Source organism: Toxorhynchites rutilus, chromosome 2, assembly GCF_029784135.1.
Source record: "Toxorhynchites rutilus septentrionalis strain SRP chromosome 2, ASM2978413v1, whole genome shotgun sequence".
Taxonomy (NCBI): domain Eukaryota; kingdom Metazoa; phylum Arthropoda; class Insecta; order Diptera; family Culicidae; genus Toxorhynchites; species Toxorhynchites rutilus.
The window spans coordinates 171,456,547-171,464,554 of record NC_073745.1 but is presented as its reverse complement, the minus strand read 5'-3'; positions in this window follow the sequence as shown (position 1 = coordinate 171,464,554).

The window sequence follows — 8,008 nt, the reverse complement described above, 5'->3', positions numbered from 1 at the left end:
TTCTTCAATTTTTAATAATTTTAGTTATTAGATTAGTTTAAAAATAATTGTGAAGTCTACAAGAGTTTGAGCATCGCGCACGTGAACCGGCATAGTAAAATTTGAAATTGAACATTGGCAAAAGTGATTTTTTTCTTTGTTTTTGTTTTGTTTAATAAGATCGATCCATTCCAAGGGATTGAAAGTGGAAACTGAAAAGAAGCTAGGGATAGCTCAACCGGAATACTTGTAAATTTATCCTTTTGACAGATGATTGACGAGATCTTTCTGTGTTGTGGCAGATCTCATTGCAGATTCAGATTGACGCGATTATACCCCAGGTTGAATGAAGGGCCTGAAGTATCGGCTGGAATTAGGCTTAGGTTTGCTCAGCTGTCTGGTCTCGAAAACGATTAACAGATCGTTGTCGGGTATCCAGTAAAGCGGGATTTCCTTTGTAAATTCAAGGCTGGTACTGACATAGGTATTAGGTTCAATTCCTGATCGGTCAAGGGTCTTCCCGGGTTGGAAATTCTCTTGACATGCCTTGGGAGAGTTACTGGGCCTGAAGTGTCGGCTAGAATTAGGCTCGGGGTTGCTCAGCTGTCTGGACTCGAAAGCGATCGCATTAGTAGATCGTTCTCGGGAATCTAGTAAAGCGGGAAATCCCTTGTAAATTCATGGCTAATTCTGATATAGGCATTGGGTTCGATTCCCGATCGGTCAAGTGTCTTCCCGGATTGGAAATTCTCTTGACATGCCATGGAATATTTAGCGTTTAGATAATGCCCTTACTTGTTCTTTTGATAAACAATCTATGCCAGTGGTACAACCGGACCGTTTTTTGTTTTTAACTAGCTTACTGGTTGATTTGATATTACAAAGAAACTCCTCCATATAATTATCCACAAGATAACTCGTCCAGCTCAAACCTATGTAGGGGAAAGAGGTGGGACCATCATCATTTAAAAAAAAAAACTGGTTTTGTTTTCTCTTGTGTTCATATTTACAATTGTGTTTTTTTTTGTGTTGGTTTGTGTATAATAAACAATGCATGTTTTGTTGTCAGTTCTTGGATTCGCACAGTGTGTGCGGCGTGTAAAAACTGGTAAGTAATTCATTTCAAGTGTGTCTTGACTACTTTTTAGTGAGACTAATGAGAAAATCAACCTTAAAAGCGACGAAGTTGAGTATTCAGAGAGGTAAGAGGTATATTCAGATTCAGCTCAGCTCTTGCGCAGAACGTTGTTCAACATCTGAGGTGATAGCCATCCTGAATCATATTGGATCTGCTTCTGAACAAAATTCTTATAAATCAATTGCAATACTCTACCGTATTCGCAGATTACCTGAAAAATTATTCTCCGACCCAGGTGGATGGACACTAAAAATATTCTCTCTCTTTCGCAGTTTTATTTTATTTTTGCTTCACGAAAATGAATTTCGTAATAAAGGGCGGAAAAAACGCTGTAGAAATTTAATTTTTAGGAATTATATCTTCAGCTTTCGCTTATAATCAGCCAAAGGGCGGAAAAAACGCTGTAGAAATTTAATTTTTAGGAATTATATCTTCAGCTTTCGCTTATAATCGGCCATGCTTCACTGTCAATTTTTCGTAAATTTGGAAAAATGTCGTCGAACAAAAAAGAGCGTCGTGAATTAATCCTGTGCACTCATTTCGAGAATCCGGAGTTGTCACATCGGAACATCGGTAAGATGCTGGGAATCGTCCAATCCACGGTCAGCAGAGTACTAAAACGATACTTCGAGAACCTAACCATCGACCGGAAGGTGAAGAACGGCAAAAATGGATGCTCCGTCAGTAAAAAGATCACAAGCGCGTAGTTAAGCAGTTTAGACGTGATCCGAGAAGTTCGGTCCGGGATGTCACCAATAAGCTGAATTTGTCAAGTTCATTCGTCCAGTGGACCAAGCAGCGGGAGGGCCTGCGTACATACAAGGTTCAGAAGGCTTCTAACCGCGACGAAAGGCAAAACATGGTGGGGAAGACGCGAGCCCGGAAGCTGTACACCGAAATGCTGACGAAGCCGCATTGCCTGGTAATGGACGACGAAACCTACGTCAAAGCGGACTTTCGTCAGCTGCCGGGCCTGTTGTTCTTCTCCGCAGAGGACAAAGCGTTCCGGAGAAGATTCGCAAGCAGAAACTATCCAAGTTTGCCAAAAGTACATGGTGTGGCAAACGATCTGCTCTTGCGGAAAGCAGAGCGCCCCCTTCGTGATGACCGGCACGGTAAACGAGCAGGTTTACCTTAAGGAGTGCCTACAGAAGCGCTTACTACCACTATTGAAGCAGCACGAGGGCCCGACCATCTTCTGACCGGATCTCGCTTCGTGCCACTATTCAAAGGACGTGTTGGAGTGGTACGAAACCAACGGGGTCACCTTCGTGCCAAAGGAAATGAACCCGCCCAACGCGCCGGAGCTTCGCCCAATAGAGAAATGTTGGGCGATTATGAAGCAGGCCCTCCGGAAGAACCCAAAAGTTGTCAAATCGGAAGCGAACTTCAAGAGAAAATGGATTTCTGTTCAAAAAAAACTACAACCTGACGTTGTACAGAACCTTATGGACGGGGTAAAGAGGAAGGTGCGAGCATACGGGCTTGGGCTCGAAGTATGAATAAAAAGAAAATGCCAAAAGTTGTTTAATAGTTTTTATTTTACTCTCTAAAATTTTCAAAAGGATCGGTCTACTGGGCGAATTTCTACAGCGTTTTTTCCGTGATGCAACCCTTTATACATAAGGAAAACATTGAAGTGCTTGCACTGATGCGTAGATCCAACGTAGAAAATAAATACATGAATTGGATTTGGTGAAAATATTCATTTTGGCTTCAGGCAAAGAGCAGCCAACATCCGCACACACAGAGTTTTTTTTCCCGACGCAAAGTCCGAATGCGATAGTGTATCGTGAATGAAAGATCTCACACCGCAGTGCGATTTTGTTCGTTCTTTTTTGATTTTGATTTAGCAGAATAGCGACATCGATGATGGTGACTTGTCGGTCGTTTTTGTCGTATATCATTATATCTGGACGATTGTGGTGGATAGAGAGATTGACCAGTTTGAAACGGTAATTTTCCAGGATTGGTGCAGACAGTAACCGTTAGTTTAGTACGTTGTTTTCATACAGTACCGACATGTCGACGATTTCAAGTCCCTCTTCTTTGCGTGGTAGTGTTACTCTCTCCGGCCTTTTTTAAAAGCTTTCCTCGTCCTACTCTCAAGGTCTTTCAGATCCGTTTTGCTCCACTTGACTGCTCCAGAACTGAAGGTCAACAGGGGAACTGCGAATGTGTTTATCACGCGTACCTTGTTCCCCGTGTTTAAGAATTCTTCAGGATACAGTTCACTCGACTAAAGAACATGTCTCTCACCTCCGTCTTGCTGTCGGAGTGGTAAATCCCGATGAGCTGTCGTTTTTCAACCATGTGAACTCGCCGTCGTAGACCTCCTAACCTCCGGATTCGATGAGTTGTCGTTTTTGTAAATGGGCACATAATCGTGACAGAATCCTTCTTGGTAATAGTGTTGTGATCGATGGCGACGAGGTTGTCGAGGAATTCGTCTAGCTTGGCTCGTTAACAACAACCGACAACAACAGCCGTGAAATTCTAAGACGGAATACACGACTATGTGTTCCACAAATGCCTAAGATCCAACAAACTCCGACGCCGTATGAAGTGTACCTTGTACAAATCTCTATGTTCTCAATAGGCACGAAGCATGGATGATGCTCGAAGAGGTCTCACATGTACTTGGTTTTTCTGAACGCCTAGTGCTCAGTACAATATATGGCGGTGTACTCAGCGTCGCATCAGAGGATTTGACCTGTAATTGGACATTCGCGATGACAGTGGTACAGTGTCGACGTCTGGTGGCGACATTCAATCTAAGGTTATAATTTGGATCCCAAACTCGATGTTTACAAAAATATTCAATTAGAAATGAAAATGTCCAAATATTCGTGTCGAATTACACGTTTGTCCACGCTAGATGTCGAATTGAATGTATCTTAAGCCGGGTTCAGACGGTGCGAGCAAGCATACGAGTCGGTCTAGTCAGTTACTGCAGTGCAGCTACTCACACCGTGTGAACACATCATGCCAGTTATTGTCATGTGTGATCCGGCGTGCGAGCTACTTCAAAGTTTTTTGAATTTACTCGCACTCGCATGCTTCAAAACGTCAAAAACAGAATTTAGCGTTCGAATCAGGGATGCCAAATGTAAAGAAATGTCTCTATTTTTAAGATATTTGAAAATATGCGAAGATATTTATAGACTTGAAAATTATTGGAAAAACAAATAAAACCCTCATAGTTTCTTAACGAAATCATTGTTATTCTGTTTTGCACGCTGGCGGGGCACGCTTTCTTTTTGAGATAGTTTTCTGGAGAATGTCTAATATAGAATCATTATCAGGCACAATTTTCATTCAAAATTCACTCACAACTTGCGAAAAAAAGTAAGGTTCTAAGAAACAGAATACATATTCGATTTAAAAAAGTACATTTTCATTCATTATTTTAATTTTTGACGCGTGTGAATAAAATTTTAAAAAGTCTTCTAGACTATCATTTAAAGCATCACATACTTCCGGAATTATCTTAGCTATGGATGCTTTCGAGATTCTAAAAAATATCGACAACAATCTGAACAATATTCCAGAAGAAAGGCATATCAATGTCATTTATATTATCACTCTTGCAGGTACAGCATCCTTCATGAGTGTATCTTGGCGTTGTATTTGTGGAGCAATTAAATTCAACAGTTTTTCCACTTGTTCAGGTGTTATTCTCAACACTGCTCTGTAATCTCTATAAAATTGTGTAATGATACATTCAACTGAAAACCTAAGATGAAAACTACCAATAAAGAAGTCGATTTCGGACCAATCATTTGACAAATTCGGACCTGATTGCTGTTTCTGACTATTTGATGGACATTTGAAAAATCGCCTGGCATCCCAGGTAAACCCGTGCCGTAGTATCTAGTTTCTCGCCAGCAGCTCACACTATGTGAACGGACAAGGCGAGTCAACCAATTGTCAAGCGAGTCCACCGGGTCAGTAGCTGCTCATTGTCAAGTCAGCTACTAGCAACGTATAAATGGGCCTTTACTGTACTAATGAAAATGTTGCAAGTAATACTACGCTGAGACGGCGAAGTATGTGCCATTGAAAAAGCAGAAGAAGCTCTGCAAAGATGACGATCGATTTCGAATATTTTGCATCTGCTACCCGTTCGTCTCAAATCCTAACAGGCGGCGAATTTCGAATTTCATCGCACTTCCATCGCAGTAGTCAGAGAACTGTAGACCAAAACTGACACAGAAATTTTCGTCTGGTTCGCGCCGGTCCCTGTGAACTGACCGAAAATTGTTTTTGTTAAGGTGTATAAACAATCACTACCAGATTCCAGTTTTCCGTAGTTTGCTAGTGTAGGATCTGTCCTCAGCCGAAAATATGTCCGAGTCATCAGACATCAGTTCACGAGTAAAAGTAAACTCAAGCTATAATGTGACTCGGAGAGCACAAAGAAACAGAATAAAAGCAAGGAAAAGGAAAAGTTACGTGAAAAATTGGCGAAAAGTATGTACTAGAGTAGTGGAAAAGATAGCGCCAGCAACCAAACCAATCAGTCACAACCGAGTACTTGGGACCGGGTGCTTATGAAAGCCGAAGAATCGTTCAAGAAGAAGCAGGAGAAAATGGTGAGTTAGAAACATGATACACTTCATACCATTCAGTTTTGTGTTCATTGGTCTAATTTCTTTTCCTACAGCAAAAGAAGTGTATTATGGACAAGGCTTCGATGACCCACAAACAGCGGATGGAACAGTTCAACCAACATCTGGACAGCCTAACGGAGCACTTCAACGTCCCAAAAGTATCCTGGACGAAATGAACTCTCATCCAAAAAATGCTTCATATTGATTGTAATCCCCATAAGGGATATGTATATAAGATTTGGCAGCATTGTCTTGTCAATTAATTTTAACTTTGAAAGAATTACCGTATTATAATAAATGAAAAAATAGCTACGATGAATTACGATACTTTTTAAAAGTCTATAAAGAAAATCTGAAATGTCGAGGTGTATAAAAATCTGCCAGCTACCCTTGTTACCACAACAATCACAAACTGATCTCGTGAAAAAGACGCCCTTAAAGAAGAAATAACTCGGATTTTCAACAGCATCGAAGTAGTAATGTTGGAGTTGTGCATGAAGAATTTTGTTCACCGTTTAAAACGCGTTATCGAAAAATCATCGGTGGGGTGGTCACATCGGAAATGTCCTAAAATAAGCTTTATTTTCGCTTTTTAAAGATAAAAATCGGTTCACTTTTGTGGAACTTATTAAAATTTGTTGCGTGAGCGTTTAATTTGAAAGACCCTGTAGCATGTGTACACTCAATTTTGCGAATACCAATAACGCCTAAAAAGTACACAATCGCAATATTATAGAGACTCGTAAGGGCTGCGACACCGTGCGCGAGTACACGAGTTTTTTTTACTCAGGACACCGTGCGCGAGTATGCGAGTTTTTAATAAATAAATAGTCTCTCAGCTACGGAGCCAAACCTGCAGTATGTGATGCGGTCTATCAGCTTCAGTAAACAGAACATTGTAAATCGTTATCCACCACTGACCACTTTTTCCCAAAACAACAAAGTGATGCGAATTAATGCGAATGCGAATGCGAATATGCGAATTAATCGCTGAAATTGAACAAAATATCTGTTCACCTCTCCTAGAATTTGTGAACTGTCGTCCAAAACTAATGATTTATCAAAGATATCAGGTCGAATAAATTGAACTTCACGAGAAAATCTATAAATATGATGCCACCGAATACGCACTGACGACATTGAATTTCGTTTTACGATTTTAGGAAACGTCAATGATAATAACGGATTTTTAGACGGTGGTAAAAAAATATTATACGAAAATACTGTCTGAAAATAGTTCCATATCATAATGGCAAGTTTTTATTGGAACATCGGAAAGTTTATAGAAAATAGTTTAACTTAAGGTGTGTCTAAAAATAGTTTCATATTATAATGGTAAATTTCAGTTGTAATATCGAAAAGTTTATACAAAATAGGTCAACGGTCAGGACAACATGCTTCAAGTAATTAAAGAATACCAGATAAAAAATTTTATTCTGATTTTAGTGTTTTAAAACTGCCTTTAGCCTGCTAGAACAGTAGAACGCCTCGTATAAACCTGGGTTATCCGGAGTCAATCAAATTTATTTTTAAGATGCATTTTGCTTGAAAATAATAATTTTTATGGAAATTTTTTCCACATGCACTATCTGTCAAATGCTTTAACGTAGAACTACCTCTTTTATTAAGGGTGCCAAATTAGAAAACAGGTTACGTTTTTATGGAATAAAGTTAACGTTAATAACATTTTCCCTAAGATTTGTCCGATATGCTATACATTACAATCCCTTGGTGTGTGAATGGTTTTAATTGATGAAAACTAGAAGCATTTCCATTTTTCCACATACGAAGGCGGTCCGATAAGCGGGCGTTCGCGGATTTTAGAAAAATGGAAAAAATGAAAATTCCGCCGTCGCCACGGCCGAATTGGTTGAATTGCACTACGAACTCCCCCATCCGGATTTGGCCCCATGCGACTTTTTTTTGTTTCCAAACTTGAAAAAGTCACTCGCTGGGAAGAAACTTGAGTCGAATGAGGTGGTCATCGCTGCCACGGAGGCCTACTTTGCAGACCTCGAGGTATTTTTCAGATGGATTAAAGAAGTTGGAACATCGCTGGGTCAGGTGTATTTAAAGCTAAAAGGGGACTATGTTGAGAAATAAATCGCCACTTTTCCAAAATGTTTTTTTTGTAGGCTGAGTACTTATAGAACTACCCTCGTATTAGTTCTCACATTTGTGAGATTTCCTACTCGTGCCGTCAATAACGAGCAACTTATCGAGGATCAATGAAGGGGAGTATTTGCCTAGAGTATAAATAGCGGATCTGGCTGAGGCT